General features: G+C 50.1%; 1 long non-coding RNA gene across 1 annotated transcript in view; it reads right to left on the reverse strand.

Annotated features, from left to right (window-relative positions):
• The window catches only part of LOC122203884, a 44,269-nt gene that overhangs the window by 17,900 nt on the left and 6,250 nt on the right, over positions 1 to 20,119 (reverse strand). Inside the window, exon 2 of the long non-coding RNA XR_006195383.1 lies at positions 15,516 to 15,634. This is a non-coding gene — a long non-coding RNA (uncharacterized LOC122203884). The remainder of the gene's footprint in view (positions 1 to 15,515; positions 15,635 to 20,119) is intronic.

Raw genomic sequence — 20,119 nt, forward strand, 5'->3', positions numbered from 1 at the left:
GGTCCAGGAGCACTATATCCAACAGAGAGCAAGGTCTCCATCGTGCCGGAAGGGACTTACAAGAGTACGGCTCTTTACAAGAGTGGCCTGGCCCCTCGGGCTGCCTGCTGGCTATAAGGGGAAGTGCCAAGGTGCAAATGAGAACCAGATTTCTCTCCTTCTGAAGCTTCTCAAGGTTGCAGACGACTGGGGTGTTCTGCCCTTCACCTTCTGAATTACCGGGCCAAGCGTTGGCCAACGAAACAAAATTGTTAGAGATTAGCCTACACACCTGGAGAAATGTGGAGCCAGAGGCTGGCACATCTCAGGGATAACGTTTCTCAGGGCGGGAGAGGTTAGGATAGACGTGGCTGGCTGTCGCGACAGATTTGAACATCCGTCCTGGTGCCTCGAATAGCACCGAGGCGCTCAATAATAATGCGTCCCGCGAACGATCACCCTCATTTCTCAGATTCCTGGTTTCTTGAGGGGATTGATAGACACCAAGAGCAGGGGATGTGCCGTGTGTCCGAACGCCATCGGAAGAACGAGCTACGTTATTCCAGACGGCGTATCAGCAAGCTGTCCCTAAAAAGGGCCAGGCGGTAGATATTTTAGGCTTTGCGGACCATACGCTCTCAGTTCAGCCTCTTCCATTCCGCCTCTGTAACAGGGGAGCCATAGATAATGCACACACAGAAGGGCCTGGCCGTGTCCCAATAAAATTTTACGTGCAAAACCAGGCAACAGCCCGGATTTGGCCCTGGGGCTATCGCCGGCCGGCTCCTGCTCGAGACCGGAAGAGCAGGATCTCAACCTGGAACACGGCCATCAGGCTCTGACGTGGCAGGCCAAGGCCAAGGATATTCTGGCTCCCGTGTTAGGATCCTCCGAAAAGGAGACCCGACGTGCAAGCAATTTATTGAGGGAAAGGTTCGCGAAGGATCCAGAGGAAGGAGCGGGAGCGGACAGGAGGGCTTTCGTACCCAAACACAGGTCTGACCCGGCTGGAAGGAGAGGGGGAAGGGTGGATTCTGGCAGGAAGAACCTTCGATCACAGGCACTATTGTGAGAAAGTCTCAACCCGGGCTGATGGGGAGGTTGCTTTTACCTTCACTATCGTTGTTTTAAGAACCTTAACGTAGCCTTGGAGTGTCCCAGGGTTGAAGAAATCCGTGATAATTCCAGAAGACCCCGGAAGTCTGAGAACCTCTCTTGCCTTCCCGGAAGAGGAACGGTGCCCTTCACGTACGGACAGAGCCATGTTTCCCAGAGTGTGTTCTATGGAACCCTCACCCACAGAAGACTAAGGCAGCTGATAGGCTGCTAAGCCAAGGGATTCCACGCTCAACTAAGTTTGGGAACCATTTTTTTTTTTAAGTTTATTTATTTATTTGGAGAGAGACAGAGACACAGGAGCAGGGCAGGGAGGGGCAGAGAGAGAGAGGGAGAGAGAGAATCCCAAGCAGCCTCCACGCTGTCAGCACAGAGACCGAGGCGGGGCTCGAACTCACGAGCCGCGAGATCGTGACCTGAGCCAAAACCAAGAGTCGGATGCTCAACCGACTGAGCCACCCCGGTGCCCCGGGAAACATTTCTTTAAATAAAATGAAACAGGCTTCCTCCCTGAAAACCTTCTCAGAGCCTTTGGTCCAAGATTTGGAGCATTTCCCAAGCTTCGCTTAGCATGGACTCCTTTTATTTTTCACTCAATGCACCAAACTCAGTGGAAAACCATCTGTCTCACACCACGGAAAACCCAGTGTCAAGATTACAGATCCAGTGAATCTGTGGAAAGTATCTCACTCAGTCGTTTCTCTGTGTCTCACCTGGATGTGAGTTTGCCAGCCTCTTGAGGACTATCCAGATAACAAGAATGACTATAGATGTTTGAGAGTCTTCTAGAGAGGCAGTACTGTGTCGAGGTTTAGAGCAGGACTGGGAACCAAGCCCCAGTTTCCTCATCTGTAAAATGGGGATAACAATCGTTCCTGCGTCACTAGGCTATTTAAGAATACAAAGAACCTTTAGGTATAAAAACACCCGAATGAGGTGCTTACAACGTAGTACGTAAGTATTACCTACTGCTGGGCCCCTCGTTATTCCCCCGAGAGCTCTTAGAAATTGGCCCAAGGGGAACCTGGGGGGCCCAGTCAGTTAGGCATCTGACTCTTGGTTTCAGCTCAGGTCATGATCTCACGGTTCGTGGGATCGAGCCCCATGTCGGGCTCTGTGCTGACAGTGCGGAGCCTGCTTGGGATCCTCCCTCAGCCCCTCCCCTGCTCTCTCTCTCTCTCTCTTTCTCTCTCAAAATATATGAATAAACTTGAGAGAAAGAAAGAAAGAAAGAAAGAAAGAAAGAAAGAAAGAAAGGAAGAAAATAGCTCAGAACGCTAACCAAAACCAAATTTAACGTTTGGGACTTTGAAAGGGTTTCCGTGAAACTTGGTACCTGTGTTGAGGCAAGATGATCTCCTGCAGGAACAATTATAGGTCACAAAACCACCGGGGTACGTGTTTGCGGCCAGACTCCAGGTGGTGGCTTGGCAATTCCCTCCTGAGCCCAGATGCGTCGGGAGCTCAGCAGGGAAACGCGGGGAGGCCAGAGCCCAGGCCAGACTCAGCGACATTCCCCAGAATCTTTCCGAAGTGTCAAAGGATATTGGAACCCTTCTGGAGAGCACGGTGTCGTTTTAAACATTGCGAAAATTGGCCACTTTGGAAACGATTTAGCTCTACTCTGCGTAGGAAATCATTTCCCCGTTTTATGAGTTATGTAGAAAAATAATAATAAATTATTTCCCCCCCGGGGTACCGGCAGAAATTGTGTTGCAGCATTAGGTTATGATCTTTTGTACGGTTTAATAGATACCCAAGGCTGTTTTATTCTGATACACAAATATAGAGATCTAATGAAAGGTGTGATGGAAAATATGTGCTCGTGGATCATCGGGGTTTCAGCACTGCAGTCCTTTCCCCTTAATTCCATAAGCAAAATTATATTTCTTTCTGTAAGTTTATTTATTTTGAGAGAGAGAGCATGTGTGTGTGGGGGGAGGGGGGAGGGGCAGAGAGAGAGAGAGAGGGAGGGAAAGAGAGAATCCCAAGCAGGCCCTGCCCTGCCAGCATGGAGCTGGATGCGGGGCTCGATCTCACAGACCATGAGATCATGACCTGAACCAAAACCAAGAGTCGGATGCTTAGCTGACTGAGCCACCCGGGCGCCCCAGCAAAATTCTATTTCAACGAGAGGAGTCTTTGGGGGACTACTGTGCCCACCACTCAGGGGGCATGAGCTAGATCCTTAGGCAAATCCATTGACCGGGTTAGGGGGGATTTTAGTGAGTTATAGTCTGAGGAACCGAATGGTGGGGGAGGAGGGTAGAGATCCTTTTCATAATCATCTGTTGCTTCATGGAAGGAGCAACTAGACAGGATCCCACGGCCCACAGCGCCCCCAAAGCTGATTCTGATTGGATCAGGGGAGTGCATTTCATAGGAAGATATTCATTCCCACGCTGCATTTGCCACGTAAAGTGGCATCGGGCGGGGCTGGGAGGGGGTGGGAGATGAGAAAAGACAGAGCGAAGGAAGGCAAGGAATAGAGGCAGGGCTGAGAACACCTGCTATGTGCCAGCCACCAGGAGTGAAAAGCACGGGAGGAAATAAAACCTAGGGTCTGCCTTGACGAAGGCTGGCAGGCAAGACACGGACTGGTGTTGAAGACACCTGCCCGTTGTGACTTCTACGATGGCCCCCAAGTGTCCCCACCTCCTGGCATTCACGGCCTTGCGTCCTCTCCTTTGAGTGAAACGCTTCTAAAATAGCAGACCCCACCGTCAGAGACTAAGAGGAGTGTGAATTCCTGAATATGTGTGAACATTTGCGACGTGGCAAGAACGACAGCGGTTCTGGGATATGAAGTAAATCGCCTTGGAGAGAAACAGTCACAGACTTGAAACGGCTCTCAGGAGAAATCCACTCCTCCCAGGGATTCTCGCTTCTTAAAAAAAAAAAAAAATTTTTTTTTGACATTTATCTTATTTTTGAGAGGCAGGGAGAGTCAGAGCACGAGTGGGCGAGGGGCAGAGAGAGAAGGAGACACAGGATCCGAAGCAGGTTCCAGGCTCTGAGCTGTCAGCACAGAGCCCGACGCGGGGCTCGAACTCACGAACCGTGAGATCAGGACCTGAGCCGAAGTTGGACGCTCAACCGACTGAGTCACCCAGGCGCCCCCAGGGATCCTCGCTTCTTAAACTCACCTCCTGCACTCACGTACACGCCCGATCTCAGCTCCCAGGACCCAGCGAGAGGAAGAAGTTCCCAATAGCTTGTCTCGAGCCCTGTTTTCGAAGCCTGATCAGGAAGCCTTTCCTGACCACGAGCATGCCGTGCTGGAGTGATAGAACTCAGCCATGCTTTGGCCACTTAAAACGCTTTTTCCTCTCCTAAAAGCAGGCACCCCCTCCAGAAGAAGGCAGACAGAAGCTGGTCTGGCCACGGGCTGCCTCCAATGACCTACTAACACATGAGCTGCTTCCAGAAGGCCACACCAAGACCCTGGCGCCCGGGGATTCCCAGCACGATGACTTCCCAAACCATCATTTGGTGGGAAATGGAGGGAAGATTGAGGAGGAGAGAGATCCAGGGTCTGAGGGAGCAGAACCAGAATTCGGGTAAAAGTAACTTTCGTCCCTGGCCTCAAAACATCATTACCGGTTTGGCTTTGGGGTGTGGTAACTCGAATAATGTTTGGCACAATGTTCTGGAGCTTTCCAAGGAGCACTACAGCGGTGTCGGCGAGAGTTCTGAGCTGGACGGACGGTAAAACTCTGCACCTGCCATCTACCAGCCGTGGGACCTTGGTTGTGTTCTCCAAACTTTGGAAATCTTGGTTTCTTTGTTTGCAAATCGAGGACCGTGACAACTCCCAGCCTAGACAGGCTTGTGGTTTCAAGGAGACGCTGTGTTTACGACGTTGTTTTTAGACCGCACGTAGTAAAAAAAAATGAAAGAAAAATAATAATAATTAATTAATTAAAAATAAATAAATCAACAGCACATAGTAGGGGCTGAGCGAGTGCCAGTGACTGTACTGGTGGGGGGCGGGGAGTAAAACGAAAGGGGAGAGGGTCAAATGAAAGGGGAGAGGGTGGTTGCTCCCGACCAGTTCCGGACTAGCTTTGGAAAGTCCGGGGTCCATGGGCAAGGCCTCCCTGGAAGTCCTGAGATGCTCTGGGCTGGACTAAAGGTGTCAGGCCATTTTCTACCACACTTGGAAAGGAAGCATGATGTAGGCGACACAGGGAGCTTCAGAGTAGCAGTTTCCCTCCTTAGGGCCTTTTCTGGGCTGGAGTCCAGAGAGACATTAGTTGGCCTCCTTGCTCAACACTGGTGGAATCAGAAGGCCGTGGGATGACCTTAAGGCGAAAATTGTGCAGGAAAATCTACGTCACGCATGGAAAGATCCAATCGGTGTTGCAGCTCAGGTTCAAAGTCAGGGATTAAAACCAAGAGGTGGCATCCAGGTAAGAGGGACCTGAGGAGGAACAGGAACTGGAAGAAGCCTGGTCACATCCTCAGGAACCCAGCATCTTTCTGTGTCCCGCCATTCTCGGAGGGTTGGCTTGTCCTCACAGGCCACCAAACACGGCTCCAAAAGATGGCTGAGACCCAAGCGTCGTGGAAAATTTCCAGGTGTAGAAAAAGGAGCATCCGTTCCTCGTATCTCTTTTTCAGACGGACACAAAAAAACATCTCAGCAACGGCTCCGTCAGCTTTCCCTGGGTTTCTTATTGGTCACAACCACCGTCACGTGACATCACCAAAACCAACCACTGGAAGTCAGGAAGGAGCCGCTGTGATGGGCAGAGACCAGACCCGACCCGGGGTGCCGCCTTCTGGTGGGATGGTCACTGCGGGGGACCCGTGTTCTTCGGAAGCGTGTCGCTGACAAAGCGAGTCACGGAAAACATTAGAGAGCTAGTTCCGAGGCAGAACGGACAGGGCGGCCATAGAATAGACAACAGAGCGTCTCCTGTCTTCACCAACGCCGTCCCTCCCTGCCTCAGATTTTGTTCTCTAACATTTATTGCAAGCTTAGGTGGCAGACATCATGCTGACCCTCCCAACGCGTTACCTTGTTTCACCTCAATAATTAGGACGCAGGTGCCATCTTTAGCCTCATTGGCTGATGAGAGAACCAGGGCTCAGAAGGGTGAAGCAACTTCCCCAAGGTCACACAGTTATAAAGTGGTAGACTCGGGACTCCTGAAATGGACAGACTCCGGGACCATTCTGTCCACCAAAGCAGCCACTAGCCACCCAGGCCCCTTTTGCTGTAAAGTACTTAGAATGAGAAATCCTGTTCCCCGGTGGCACGAGCCACATTGCAGGGACTCAACCGTGACATGCAGGCCAGTGGCTCCCACGTTGGATAGGGCAGATACGGAACATTGCCGTCGACTCAGAAAGTTCTATCGGACAGCGTTCCAGACGCCGAGATCTTAAAGCTCCCCGCCAGAATGGTTCCATGTGACTCTCGCGGTGGACTGGAGGTCTTTGTGGAAGTTTCCAAAGCAACGCCATCAAAGGCGGGAAGATTCCCACCTCTTTGCACCCCACCTCCAAGAAAAAGGCTCTACGGCGACGCGAGACTATCAGTTCTATTCTGAGAAATTCCTCAACAACCGACCTAACGGGGAAAGGGAGACACTGAAAGGCATCTCTCATGTCCTGGGAGTACTCGGAGGAGGGAGAACTAGAAAGGCAACGATACGTAGCACCCTTGGAACCTGGCCACACTCAAAATTGCACTGTGTCTCCTCTGTTCCCCCACACCCGCATCCAGGAAAACCCAGCCTCGGTGCACATCCCCAAGCACCTCCCAGTTCTCGCCCAGACTGCTAGTCCACAGCCAGTGTGTTTCCCAATGCATGACAAGAAAACAGTGTGTCAATAGCAGGTGACAATGTGGTATAAGGTACAACACCCGACAAAAACCCAAAATACTCTCATTGTTCCGCCCTTGCAAAACTTCCTCAAGGGCCAGAGCTCATGAGTCAGTTTGTGGTTTGCTTAATCCGACTTTCAGACACTGGTGAGTTAGGAACTGGGCACGGTTCCTGGCCAAAGGTGCTGTAACAGCCGTGGAGATGTTTCAGATGGCTCGCAAGACTATCCCTTTATTCATCTCCCTTTCTGCTCCGTGGGGTGCCAGGACTAAAGTAACCTCAAAAGATGAGTAATGTCCAAGAAGGAATATGTATTTAGGGTGCCCAGACCTGGGCTTGGCCCTCCTCTGCCATTTACCGACCTTCCAAGAAAGGAAGGTCACTGATCTTCTCGATCCCATCTCTATAAAAAGGGGCCAAGGTGCCAATCTTATAGGATTGCTGCAGGGGTCTCAGAAGAGGTGACAGTTACTACTTGTCTGGCACATGGTGAGTCTTCCAATAAATGCTGCTTCCCTCTTCCCTCCAATTACTGGATGCTTGCCTTAAAAATCTGGATAGAACTAGGGGTAAATTTAGAAGGCCTTCTGGACAGGGAACCAGAAATACTAAATCTGGACAGTTACCTCTTTCCAAAGGGGTGTCGTCAAAGAACAATGCCAGACAAACGGAAAGCAAAACAGTGTTGTGTCATTGACTAAGACTCTGGTGCCAAATCCCAAGGTAGATCATGAGAGTCACCTGGGCTGGGTCACATCCGTCCTAAGGGTGGTACAGTCTAAATAGCCTCTGGCCAGAGTCAACCTTGGGTCCGGCTGTCCTTCGCTTCATATTGCCTCACCTGCAACCAGACATTTAAAGGCGGGGAAGCAGTTTCTAAGACAAAAAGCGGTAGCTCTATGTTATCTAGGCAGAAAGACATAAAAGAGAGGAGTGAAAAAGACCGACAGACACAGGGCCAGGATCCTCCGCCCTGAAGGTCCCACCCTGGAGAATGAAACTCAAGAATGTCCTCAAACATCACAGATCGAATCCAGATTTACTCCTGGTGAGGGCGTAGCATTTCTTGGCCCTTGATTTTGATTGAGAACGTGAAGGTGGGGAGGAGCCTTGAACTCTACTCAGAAGACCAACTGGAATGTCCTCCCGGAAGGGCAACACCTCCCGACTCATCCTGTAACGATTGCAGGCTGACTTAATTACCAAGTGGCTTGGGAGAGAGGTCGTAAAGGTACAGATTCCCCTGCACACTGGCCAGCAAATCCAGAGCGGACCCCGTGAATCTACATGTTGCCAGCTGATGGCCAACCAGGTGGGGAAGGCTCCATGGCGGTTGACTCTTTCATCCAGTTGTTTGGGTCGATTTCCCGGTGGCTGGTCTATTTCTCAAGCTGGTTCCATTTCAGTTCACCGTCCATCCCGAAGTCTTGCCATTGACACTTTCCATCGTGAATTCTGCTTCTTCCCCGGCCTTCACCTGCTCTTAAGAAATCTTCCTTCTCCAACCAACCTATTTGACCTTCAGAGCTACCCTCGTGGTGAAAGTGGGTCTTCGTGGAGGGAATGTTCTTTCCCCCCTGACTTTTATTTCCAGCTGCGTATCTTCGAGAAGGCCTTGTGACTCAGGCAACTTGTGTCCATGTGGATGATGGGCATGTTGGAAAAATCTGGTAAGAATTTATCGCGGAAAAAATCTGCATCTTCAGAGCTCAAAAGTAAGTTCAAGGATCAAAGAAGCACGGGCAGAATGTGTGGATTCACACATGCACACACAGAGAAAATACAACCAAAATGTGGAACGTCCTGTGCACACACACGAGACCCATATGGACCCATTGGAAAAGTCAATACATATATTGACCCACATGTCTCCGGGCAGGCTGCACTCCCACAAATGCATCTAGTTCCGTTCCTCGGGGACAGGATAAAACAACGGGCAGGCAATCTTTGTCCCTCAGCCTATCCTGGGGAACATCAAAAAAAAGGTAAAACACCCTAGACTTGTCTTCAATGGCCTCCCCCTCCCCCAGATATTCAACTGCATCCAAGATAGTGGCAGATGTCATCTGTGGTCGATGATGGAAGCATGGCGGTGTACAAGGACATGTTTTAAATTGGAAAATAATGCCTGAGATGGGAAGGGGGAGCACAGGGCATTGCACATGTGCGTGATGAGCGTGCCAGACCCCTGTGTTGTCAGCAGAGTTCCAGGAAAGGGCTGGCTGGGTACCCACCATTGGCCGTGTGCGCACCTGCACGAGCCCTCGCACTCGGAGACGTAAAGAACACGGCTCTCTGGTCAACCTACATGAGACGTGTTTCTGCCCAGGGGTCAGGTTGGGAGGCAGTTGTACCTCCAGAGATTTCCAGAACCATAAAATGCTGAAAATGAAAAGCAGCCGGCATGCCCCAAAGTGTGTTTTAGGAAACACCCACGGCTTTGGATGTAAAATGGGGTAAAGGTGGGGAGCAAAGAGGTGAGAAATTCTACCACGAACAAAGTGAATCACGGGTTTTACGTTATTATTATTACAGGACTTTTCAGAGCCTTAAGCGTCTCTGTTCGCCAAGCTGACTTGGGCACAGAATCTTCTCCTCAGAAGCGCCTTTCAAGACAACATTTTGGGAGGAAGCACAAACCAACCTGACTCTTTCTATCCACTCAACAGATGGGAAAACTAAGGGCCAAGAGCAAAGGCATTAACCCTAAAAAGCACACTGGCGAGTGGAAGGCAAGACAGCTTGACTTCTGGTCTGGGGTCCTATGTCCATACAACTGTCATGACATATGAGAACTTAACTCATTCATTAATTCAATGGACATGTCTTTTTTTTTTCTTTAAGTTTTATTTTGAGAGAGAGAGAGAGGGAGAGAGAGAGCACGAGCAGGGGAAGGGCAGAAAGAGGAGGGAGAGAGAGAGAATCCCAAGCAGGCTCCACACTGTCCTAAGTGTTTCCTTTACTTATAATGATGCTTTGAGACAAACTCTGTTATCAGCCCATTTTACAGATGAGGAAACTGGGGCACAAAGACACTCGGTCGTTTTTCCAAGGTCACACAGCTGGTAAACGCCACGTTGGTCTTTGAACCCACACGGTGTGGCTCCAGGATTCACGCTTTTTTAACGACTATGTCCCACCGCCTCTCAAGTTCAAGTAGAAGCAAACCGTGGTGGTCTTCATCCTCCAGGTCCTTAAACCTGGCAGTTTATCAGGGATCAAGGTGAAGGAGGGCTCAATAACCCGAAAAAGTTGTGTGTTGAGTCCAGAGCAAACTATGAGCCCGAAATGGCAAATGAATGAGCCCCCAACCTGCGCCATGTCCTCTCGTTACCCTGGTGTCCAGCCATGGGCTCAAGGAACAGAAAGGAAAGTGGGACCAAGCCAAACAGAATTCTCAGTCTGCTCGCCATCTGCAAATCATCCGTGATGGTATAAATCAGACAACAAAGGACCCCAGCAAGCTACAAAGGCTTGTAGCAAAGAAAATGCCTGAGGCCCATGGAGTTTAATGTTCGTCTTCCAACAGGTGATAGGGCAGCTGATCCCCAGAGCATCTTGCCACTGTGTCTCCTGTGCCCCTGTTCCAGGGCCCCGTGCCTCTGCAAGGAACCTCGGCCTGTCCTCTTTAAGGCAAGCCAGGCTTCTCCTTGGGAGATCTCACCCCGTCCCATGGTTCAGTTAGTTACCCGATGTTGGTGGCTCTCCAATCTCTATCAACCCTCCTACCCGGAAGGCCAATGAGCAACTAACTACCCACTGGCCGTCGTTACTTGGATACCGCACAGGCTCTTCAAATTTGGCATGCCCAAAACCAACCCCATCGTCATCTCCTTGCCCAGATTCACCCCTTCTCAATTGGTCTCCATCTCCAGGAAAAACGGTACCACTCTGGATCCAACCATCCAAATCAGAATCCTAGGAAGCATCTCTGAGCCCGTCTTTTCCCTCGTTTACTCTTCTTACCCTCATTCAGCAAGTCTTGCTTATTCGACTTCCCAAATATCCCCAGAATTCTTTCACTTCTTTTTATCCTTTCCACCCGGTCCCCACTTGCTTGCTTGGACAACTACAGTGGTCTTCCAGTAACAATACAGTCACCTCCTTCGAAGCGATTGGTCAAGGTACGTCTTTCTACAATGCAAATCTGATTCCTGATCCAAAGATACTGACATAATAAGCGCTTGTTGTTTTAAGCTATTATATTTTTTTGTCTGTTTGTTTTAAATTAAAGTTAGTTAACATATATTTATAGTATTGGTTTCAGGAGTAGAATTCAGTGACTCATCACTTACGTATAACACCCAGTGTTCATCCCAACAAGTGCCCTCCTTAATACCCATCACCCGTGTAGCCCATCCCCCTCGCCCATCTCCCCTCCAGCACCCCTCTGTTTGTTCTCTGTTTTTTTTTTTTAATTTTTTTTAACGTTTATTTATTTTTGAGACAGAGAGAAACAGAGCATGAGTGGGGGAGGGGCAGAGAGAGAGGGAGACACAGAATCGGAAGCAGGCTCCAGGCTCCGAGCCATCAGCCCAGAGCCCGATGCGGGGCTCGAACTCACGGACCGCAAGATCGTGACCTGAGCCGAAGTCGGACGCTTCACCGGCTGAGCCACCCAGGCGCCCCTGTTCTCTGTTTTTAAGAGTCTCTTACGGGTTGCCTCCTTCTCTTGTTTTATCTTATTTTATTTTTCCTTCCCGTCCCCTACATTCATCATTCTGTTTCTTAAATTCCACGTATGGAATTTGATATGATATCCTCATATGATATTTGTGTTTCTCTGACTGACTTACTTTGCTTAGCATAATACACTCTAGTTCCACCCACACCGTTGCAAGTGGCAAGATTTCATTCTTTTTCATCACCAAGTAAGATCCCATTGTACATATACCAGATCTTTATCCGTTCATCAGTTGGTAGACATTTGGTCTCTTTCCATACTTGGCTATTGTCGATAGTGCTGCTATAAACACTGGGGTGCAGGTGCCCCTTCGAATCGGCATTTCCGTATCCTTTGGATAAATACCTAGCGGTTTAAGCGATTATATTTGGGAGTAATTTGTTACGCAGCAGCGGATGGCCGAGAAAACTCATAGGCTCTCTTATTTCTGGGCGACGGCACAAGCTGTCGTGACCCGACTCCTGACCGCTTCTCCCGCTCCTTCCAGTGTCAATCCATTTCACCTAAACTCCAATTCATTCTCAGGTCTTAGGTGAGATGATACCACCTCCAGGAAGCCACCCCTGACTGATGATAGCACTGATCACAGCAGACAGTGAGCTCCCTGAGGGTGGGAACGGTGGCCGCCATAACTCGTTCTGGATCCCCTGTATCCACAAAAGGTCTGGCCTTCTACAGATGATGGGGTGTAAATATTTCCTGAATGAATGAGGGGCACAGAAAGGCTTCCCCGCTCCATGCTGAGCTGAGGTGTCTCCTTGTGCCCAGCACATGACTCCGTATCAGGCAGATAGTAATGGCCTCCTAAGTGTCTCAAAGCCAGGCTTATAATTTGCACAGTTGTGACATTGACTCAGATCTGGTATCTCCACTGAGCTAGAACATCTCTTCTCGTTCACTCTCCCTTTTCATTTTCACGAGAACCATGAGGATCATCACTACCCTCATTTTACGCAGAGGAAGAAGAAGACAGAGGGATGTGAACAAGTTTCATGCACGACCAGCCGCAAAAGCCCGAGTCTCTGAACTGGTTCTCAAACTCTCAGCCTAGAACTGCTCTCACAAGGGAAGACTGCTGAGGAACATACACCTTAATTACTAAATCATTTTGCTAAAACAAGAAAAAAACGCAGATGGCCGCTCCGCCCACGATGGTTCATTTCACTGCATCACCCAGGCCTCTCGGTAAGCAAATAAACTCCGATATGAAATTTTTAGTCTCTAAGGGGAGAAAAATAGCAGAATCAAGGAAATAAAGCAAAATTGAATTAAAGCAGATCCGGAAAAAAGGAAGTTATGGCGGGGGGGGGGGGAGAAAAAAGTCTATAAAAAGGAAAGCATTTAGAAGGAAATTCGTTTTGATGCTTTCAGATACATATTGGTAAGGTTATATATTATTAGGGGAAAAAATTAATAATAACAAAATAAGTTCAAAGGGCGGGAGGGGCATTCACAAGAAGCTACCTTCCAGACCAAAATATCCGATATGAGATTCCAGACGGAGCTCCTCTGCGTTGTGTAAGACCCTGGGTTTGATTTTTATTTCAACTCCATAAGGATCCTATTCACCATGTGGGAGTGACGGTTCTAAAACCACAGAGTGCTGAATTAAATACAATTCAGTGGGGGGAACAAGTCACAATAATACCAGTTTCAGGGCAACATGCCTTATAACCCAATGGCTTTTGCTTCTTCAGTAACTGAATGCCTGTGGGTAGCTCACAGATATATCCGCTTTATACTCAACTCCATTCAACTGTAGAGAACATTCTAGAATTTATACCAAAGATGGCAAAGACCGAGCCACGGGGTGCAGCAAACCTGCAAGTGTGCTTGTTTGGCCTTCCCCGTATTTTTCAGTTATCGATATTTAAATATGTGAGGGTTGACATAAAATCCAGATTTTCAGCACCCGTGGCGGGCAGTCGGGGGGTGAGGGGGTACTGCCCGCATCGTCACATGGCAAATATCGGCCTGAGGTCAGTAAGGGTTCCCCCTTACCCCCTGGCATGTGGTCCCTTCCTTCTATGCCCCATCTGCCTCTGGCATTTACGGTGTTTTCCTGGCCCCTATGGGCATAGCGCTGAGATCCCTACATTCAAAAAAGATGTAGACATTTTCTTAAAATTCCTTGGTTGAAACAGAGATCCCCACAAGTGATCTTCAAGAAAAGGAAATTCTTTTAACGAAAGTGGTACCAGGAACCCATCAATTACCTCTTGTTTCACTCTCTCCCTTACCTCTCAATCATGGCATCTCTGCTTCTCTCTGTGTCTCTGCCATGTTTTTTCTCCTAGACTGAGGTCAACTTCCTAAGTGGCCTAAAAGAGCCAGCCGGGTCCAGCGTCTACTTCCCGGTCTTTCAACTCAGCGCTCAGAGCTCCCCTGGCCCAGTGGCTCACTTGCCCAAACCCAATCTGCCCAAACAGGCATCAGATCGGGGCATTCACCTGTTCAGATCAGACTAGCCAATCACTGGCCATGGTTGCTGGTCACTGGACCAATCAGGGTGCCTGGGGCCCCGCCCTCACAACAAGGGAGGATCGTGGGGCACAAAACCTGGCTTGCCGGGGTAGCAGGGATTCCAGGTAAGACAGGCCTGGCCCGGGCCGCACAAAGGAATTACGCACTTCACTTGTCGACTGAGCCCTCGGCCACATGCACAAATGGAAGCAGTTAGTGTCTGTAATGAATTTGTAATACTCCTTTGCTTGTTTCCTCTCGGTGCCTGTTGGCCTTTCCAATTAGCGGGAACCCACCATAGGGCAGTAATTGGGCTCCTTCTTAGCCATCCTGGAGTGGGGGGGGGTTCACGCCCGCCGCACCCCCCTGCCCAGACAAACCGCCTGACCTCTAAAGCGGCCATAGCGAATTTGCCTTTATTGACCCAAATTTGGAAACTCCACGCTATTTGCCTTTGAGGTCAAACAAAGAGACGCTCTATTTTCTCTGGCTCCTCCCAGCTCCGAGATAGCCAAGAACAGAGCATCATTGTCAGGCTTCAACTCATCCTGCAGAATCAAGGAAACTCCAGCAGCGTGACAGGCGGAAGGGCCTGGTCGTTGCTATCCCCGCGCTGCCGTGGAACAGCTGTGTGATCTTGGGCAGGTAGCTTCACCTCTCTGACCCTCACTTTCCTCCCTTTGGTAGGTTGGTTTATTGAGAGGTTGAAGCTCAGCATTCACGTTGAACTCAGTCTTAGCTCTGGCACTTTCTGGCCAAGTGTGTTCAAGCCAAGTGACTTAACCTCTCTGAAGCTCCCGTCTGAAACGGCCGATGGCAATTACACCTGCTTGATCAAATGGTTGTGACCGTGTCTGTTATTTCTGCCATCACATTCCCCACCCCCAGCCAGAGCTTGGAGTGTGCTGGTTGACCCAAACTGAGCGAGGGCCTCAAAGAGTAAGTGGAAATTTTCTAAGGCAAAGAAGATGGGACAGACGTTCCTAGTGGAGGAAATAGGAGACAAAATGCTGAAAGGTCCCGAGTCTTTAAGGCCAAGGTTTGGGATCCCTTTGTGGGGCGGCGGGGGGGCGGGGAGCGTGGAGAAGGCCATCTGAGAGTCTGGCGAAGCTGTTCCTGAGGCGGACACCCAAGGGTTATGCACAGACTCTCGAGGACGAAAGGAATAAAAGAAGAAATACATGCAACCCATGAGTTCGGGGAGAAAAAGATTACAAAAAAAAAAAATCAGTGATTCGGAACGTATTACAGAAAGCGTTTCTTCTGGAAAACGTGATAATTTTGGAGACCCTTGATGTTACAATTCTTTGAGAAATTCTTTACGTTCTGCTCGGCACAATGAAATGCAACGCTTGGCAAGATTTTGCAGACGGAAAGGATCCTGTTGGTTCGGGAAATTAAATACGCAAAGCGATTGGCAATCTGGGCTTGCCTACCTTTGCTGCAACAAGAGGGCCACACCCCAGCTCTCAGTGACAGGTCCGCTGCGTCTTTGTCCTGGCCGGCCACCTTTCCCGTCCTTTGTGGATTCCGTAGCTGTCCTTTGTTACTCTGCCTGGAGAGAAGGATCACCATGAACAGCAGGTTTCAGGTATTCACTTCGACCGTTGCTGCGACCGCCAAGTAAAGATCTGTGTATGCACACGTGACTCGTTTTTAACGACGATGTCAAATTATATTTCGATGGGCTAATATGGATTAATAATTAGCATTGTCTTTTTTAAAAAGATTTTTTAACGTTTATTTATATTTGAGAGAAAGAGAGAGAGACAGTGCGTGAACAGGGAAGGGGCAGAGAGAGAGGGAGACACAGATTCCCAAGCAGGCTCCAGGCTCTGAGCTGTCAGCACAGAGCCCGACATGGGGCTCGAACCCACCAACTGCGAGATCGTGACCTGAGCTGAGGTCGGATGCTTAACCCAACTGAGCCATCCAGGCGCCCCAATACTTAGCGTTTTCAATCAGTTATATCAGCGTGGATCTCCATGGCAAGATTCAAGTGCCGACCCGCAAATAAACTCATCCCACAATTTATTTGGACCCAAGCATGACTTCAGGGTCTTGAAATAACATGGTATGTTTTCACCTTCTCAAAATAATCCCCCCCCCCCCCCCCCCCACACACACACACACAACACAGGCTTTGTCTTCCCTCACTGTGTGCATCAGTTAAAGCTCTGACCCCTAGGGCTGGGATACCTGGTGGGATGGATGGGCCAGAGTTCCTGCTCGGGGCTTCATGGTGAAGGTACAAGGTGGGGAGAGCTTTATATGGGGGTGGAGAGCCAAGAGATAGACTAGAATCGCTTCCATCATGGAGGGAGGCAGACCAGAAGGAATTGACTAAACAGCTGACCCAGTTGGCTCAGGACTGTCCCTATTTTATTTTATTTTATTTTATTTTATTTTATTTTATTTTGAGAGACAAAGAGCATGCGTGAGCAAGGGGAGGCACAGGGAGAGAGAGAGAGAGAGAGAGAGAGAGAGAGAGAGAGTCTTAAGCAAGCTCCACGTTCAGCGTAGAGCCCAACACGGGGCTCAATCCCACAACCCTGGGATCGTGACCTGAGCTGAAATCAAGAGCTGAACGCTCATCTGACTGAGCCACCCAGGCGCCCCGTGGACTGTCCCAATTTTAGAACTGAAAGCCGTGAGCCCCAGAAACCCCTCGGACCGGGACAAACCAGGTCGGGTGGTCACCCAAGCCCCTAGTAGGCGGCACAGGAGGTGCTGATGAGCAGTCCCTCACTGTGCCTGAGCCAGCTGGCGGGGCTGTGATGCACACGAGCCCTAAAGTGAGGTCAGGACCCGGGTTCAAGTCCAGCCTTCGCTAAGCATCGGCCGTGGGTCTCTACAGTTTAGTCCCTCCTGATCTGTGACACGGGAATAACAGAATCTATTTTCTGGTTTCAAAGGCTCAGCGAGGTAATCCCTGGGCTGGACACGGCACGAAGGCTCAGCAAAGGTTGGGCCGTCTGGTCACCCCCATCAGTGTGAGATAAGAATAGGTTACTCCGGAGGGAGCCGTGTGGGAAACGCTCCGGCAGGAAGGTGTGTTAAGAAAGGATTAATCTGAGCATCTTCCGAGGCCAGGGGAAGGGGGGGCCCGTGTCACGCTGAGGTCACACCAGCTGCTCTCAGCTCCCATCCCAGGCGCCCAGATATCCTGGCGGGCGAGGAGGCATCTGTGTCGCCCACTCAATCCTGTCCCAGGCTCCAGCCGTCAGGAGTAACCTCCGGAGCCCAAGGAAAGCTTCACGGCTTCCTCTCTCCTCCTTTTGCTATTTGTGGCCCCGGTACGGTTGTCAGGGATGGGGAGGTGATGCTGTTCCTTTCTGGCACACAGTCTGCTCTCGAACAATGGGAATCAGGATGTTCAGCCCATCGAAGCTCCTTATTGTCTCACCCTTCTCCCGGAATCCTAGGGCCGAGAACGCTGCCTGGCCTCAGCACTCCATTAACAACCGGGCCTGCGCTCGCAGTGAATTGGGCCTTTCTCCACCGCCCAAACTTCTTCGGTTCTAGCCCTGGTCAAGGCCATCATTCAGTCACTCAACAAACGCGGAGTGGGGAACCCCAGTGGGGAAATCTGGGCTTTGGAGCCGTGGTTTGACCACAGCGCGGCCACTCACCAGCCGCCTCGCCGGGTGTCAAGCTCCTTAGTGCCTCAGTGTCCACGTCTGGAAATGGGTTAATAACAACGCTCCCCGCGTTATGTTGCAAAACCCTTAGACCAACGCCCGGCAAAGAGTACACGCTCAATAAACGTTACCTGTTATTAAGAGTCTCATTAACTTCAAGAAGAACGTGTCTTCAACTCCACACAAGCAACCCTTTCGTTATGCACCTGTTTCTGGGCCATTTCGAAAGTACAGAGCATCGCCCGAAGGGGAAATCTTACATGGGGATGAATATTAAGGTTGAGAGTCTGGAGGCCAGTATTAACAACTTCCCCTTATTCCTATCATCCAGCCAGGGCCGGCGTCACGGACACGCAGGACCCCGTGCTTCAAGGTCACTGTCCTGCGGTCTAGGTTGAACTGAATGGCTTCAGACAGTGAATTTCAGTGGGACAATGACGATGCCCTGAGATTTGCCTCCTGCGGTCTCACCAGCCCCACCTTCCCACCCCCTCCGCCCTATAAATTATGCCAATTATCCACCTCCTACCGAGTAGCTCTCATGTGTGGTTTTGCTAAGAGTCTCTGCCTCTTTTCTATTAACAAATCCTCCCTCCCATGTAGGAGCAAGGCAGGGGAAGAAAAGAAAAATAGGAGAAAGCAATGAGGAAGGAGGGAACTCGCCTCCTGCCCCCCGCACCATCCCACGGCAGCCAGGGTTCGGGAAACTCACTCCAACACGTGGACAAGTCAGTTTACGGCTCAGTTTCTTCATCTGTAAAGTGGGTACAGTGATGAAGTCTCCCTCTTCGGCTCCTCAAGGTAGGAAGTGAGAGGGCGCTGGGCTAGATTCTGTGCTGGGCTTCGGGAAAGTACTCAGTAAATGGTGTTTCTGTCCTTCAAATAATAGTAGCAGGTCGTCGTAGTGGGGATAACAGTAATAAGCAAATCTGGTCTCGCCGACTGCATAGACACGTCCCAGGACCAGATCAAAATTGTTTCCTCTCCAGGCTCGACTTGTAAATCGGCTCTTCTGCTCATGAGGGGTGAAAGAGCCTTCTTTTTCTTTCGTACCTTTGTTGTGGTGGTTATTCTCTGGCTCACTTCCTCTCCTGGGCAGCAGACCTTGCCCCCAGAGCTGCCTGGCCCCGGCTAGTCTGGGCACTTGGGTCCCGGGCCACATCAGTCAAATCCTGGTTCCTTATAACACAGACGTTCAGTAAACCTACATTTGCATCAGATGCCCCAGACGGGCTGCTGGCTGGGTTTCACGTTATTCTTTATTACGATTACCACAACAGCAAAAAAAGCCACGTAATGAAAATATGCCCGAATTTATGAATTAATGACGGAGAGACGCACCAGGGTCAGGCACTGAACTCTCGTTTATGTAAGAGATTAACTCAGCAAACCCTTTTCAGATGGCTGTAGTCAAGAAGGAACCTGTCGCTCAGCGTCGACGACGGTGAATTCCCAACAAGGAATGAATTTTCACGTTCACGTGACGTTTGTCTGGTCAGAGGACCAGAGATCTGAAGGCTCCATCCGCACAGAGCCCGACGCGGGGCTCAAAGCCACAGACCGTGAGATCATGACCTGAGCCGAAGTCAGACGCTCAGCCGACTGATCCGCCCAGGCGCCCCTCATGGTCCACCTCTTGATGGAAGGTGTAGCTAAGGACTTGGGGCCCCCTGTCTAATACCCCGCAACAGGTTTTGCTGGAGCCATATGAGGCCGTGCGATCAGGAGGAATAAACACAATGAAGAAATTTGAAAGGCACAGTGGAAGGTTAAAAAAAAAAAAATCTAGGACAAAAATCTAGACAACTTAATCTAAACACCAAAAGGCTATTGCTGTTGCTGAGGAAGCTTCATTGTTACCTTTACTTTTCTTTCCCCCTCCCTAAGATTTTCAGAGGCCACGCCCAGCCCGTGGACCTGTTGTGTCCGGCTCTTAGCATGATTTTCAGCTTAAGGAAGTCTCCCTTCGACTCAGCCTTTTCCACCTTCTACGAGGAGGTCCGGCCATCTTCGGCACCTGCTGGCTGGTGGGTAACTGCCAGCCTCTTTCTGAGAGACGTAGACTTCCCGGGTGGCCACGACCCCCAACTGACCTGCCTCCTACATGTATGAGACCTGCCCGCCCCGCTCCGGGCGGGAATTTCAATTTGCAATCACAAAACCATTCTTATAATGAAACATCGGCCATAACAACCTCACGAAGCAAATCTAAGGCAAAGCACGTTGGGATGATTTGTCCGGAGAGAGAAGGATGCAAAACAGTCATGATTTTCCCCGCACCTTGTGCAGACTGGTCCTGACCCATTCTCCGGCTCACAAGCATCACCCCCCTATCACTTTCTGGCCCCAAGGCCCGTGGGAGGTAGGACGAAGCGGTCTACAGGAGTGTCAGCCACACA

This window comes from Panthera leo, chromosome D3, assembly GCF_018350215.1.
Source record: "Panthera leo isolate Ple1 chromosome D3, P.leo_Ple1_pat1.1, whole genome shotgun sequence".
NCBI lineage: Eukaryota > Metazoa > Chordata > Mammalia > Carnivora > Felidae > Panthera > Panthera leo.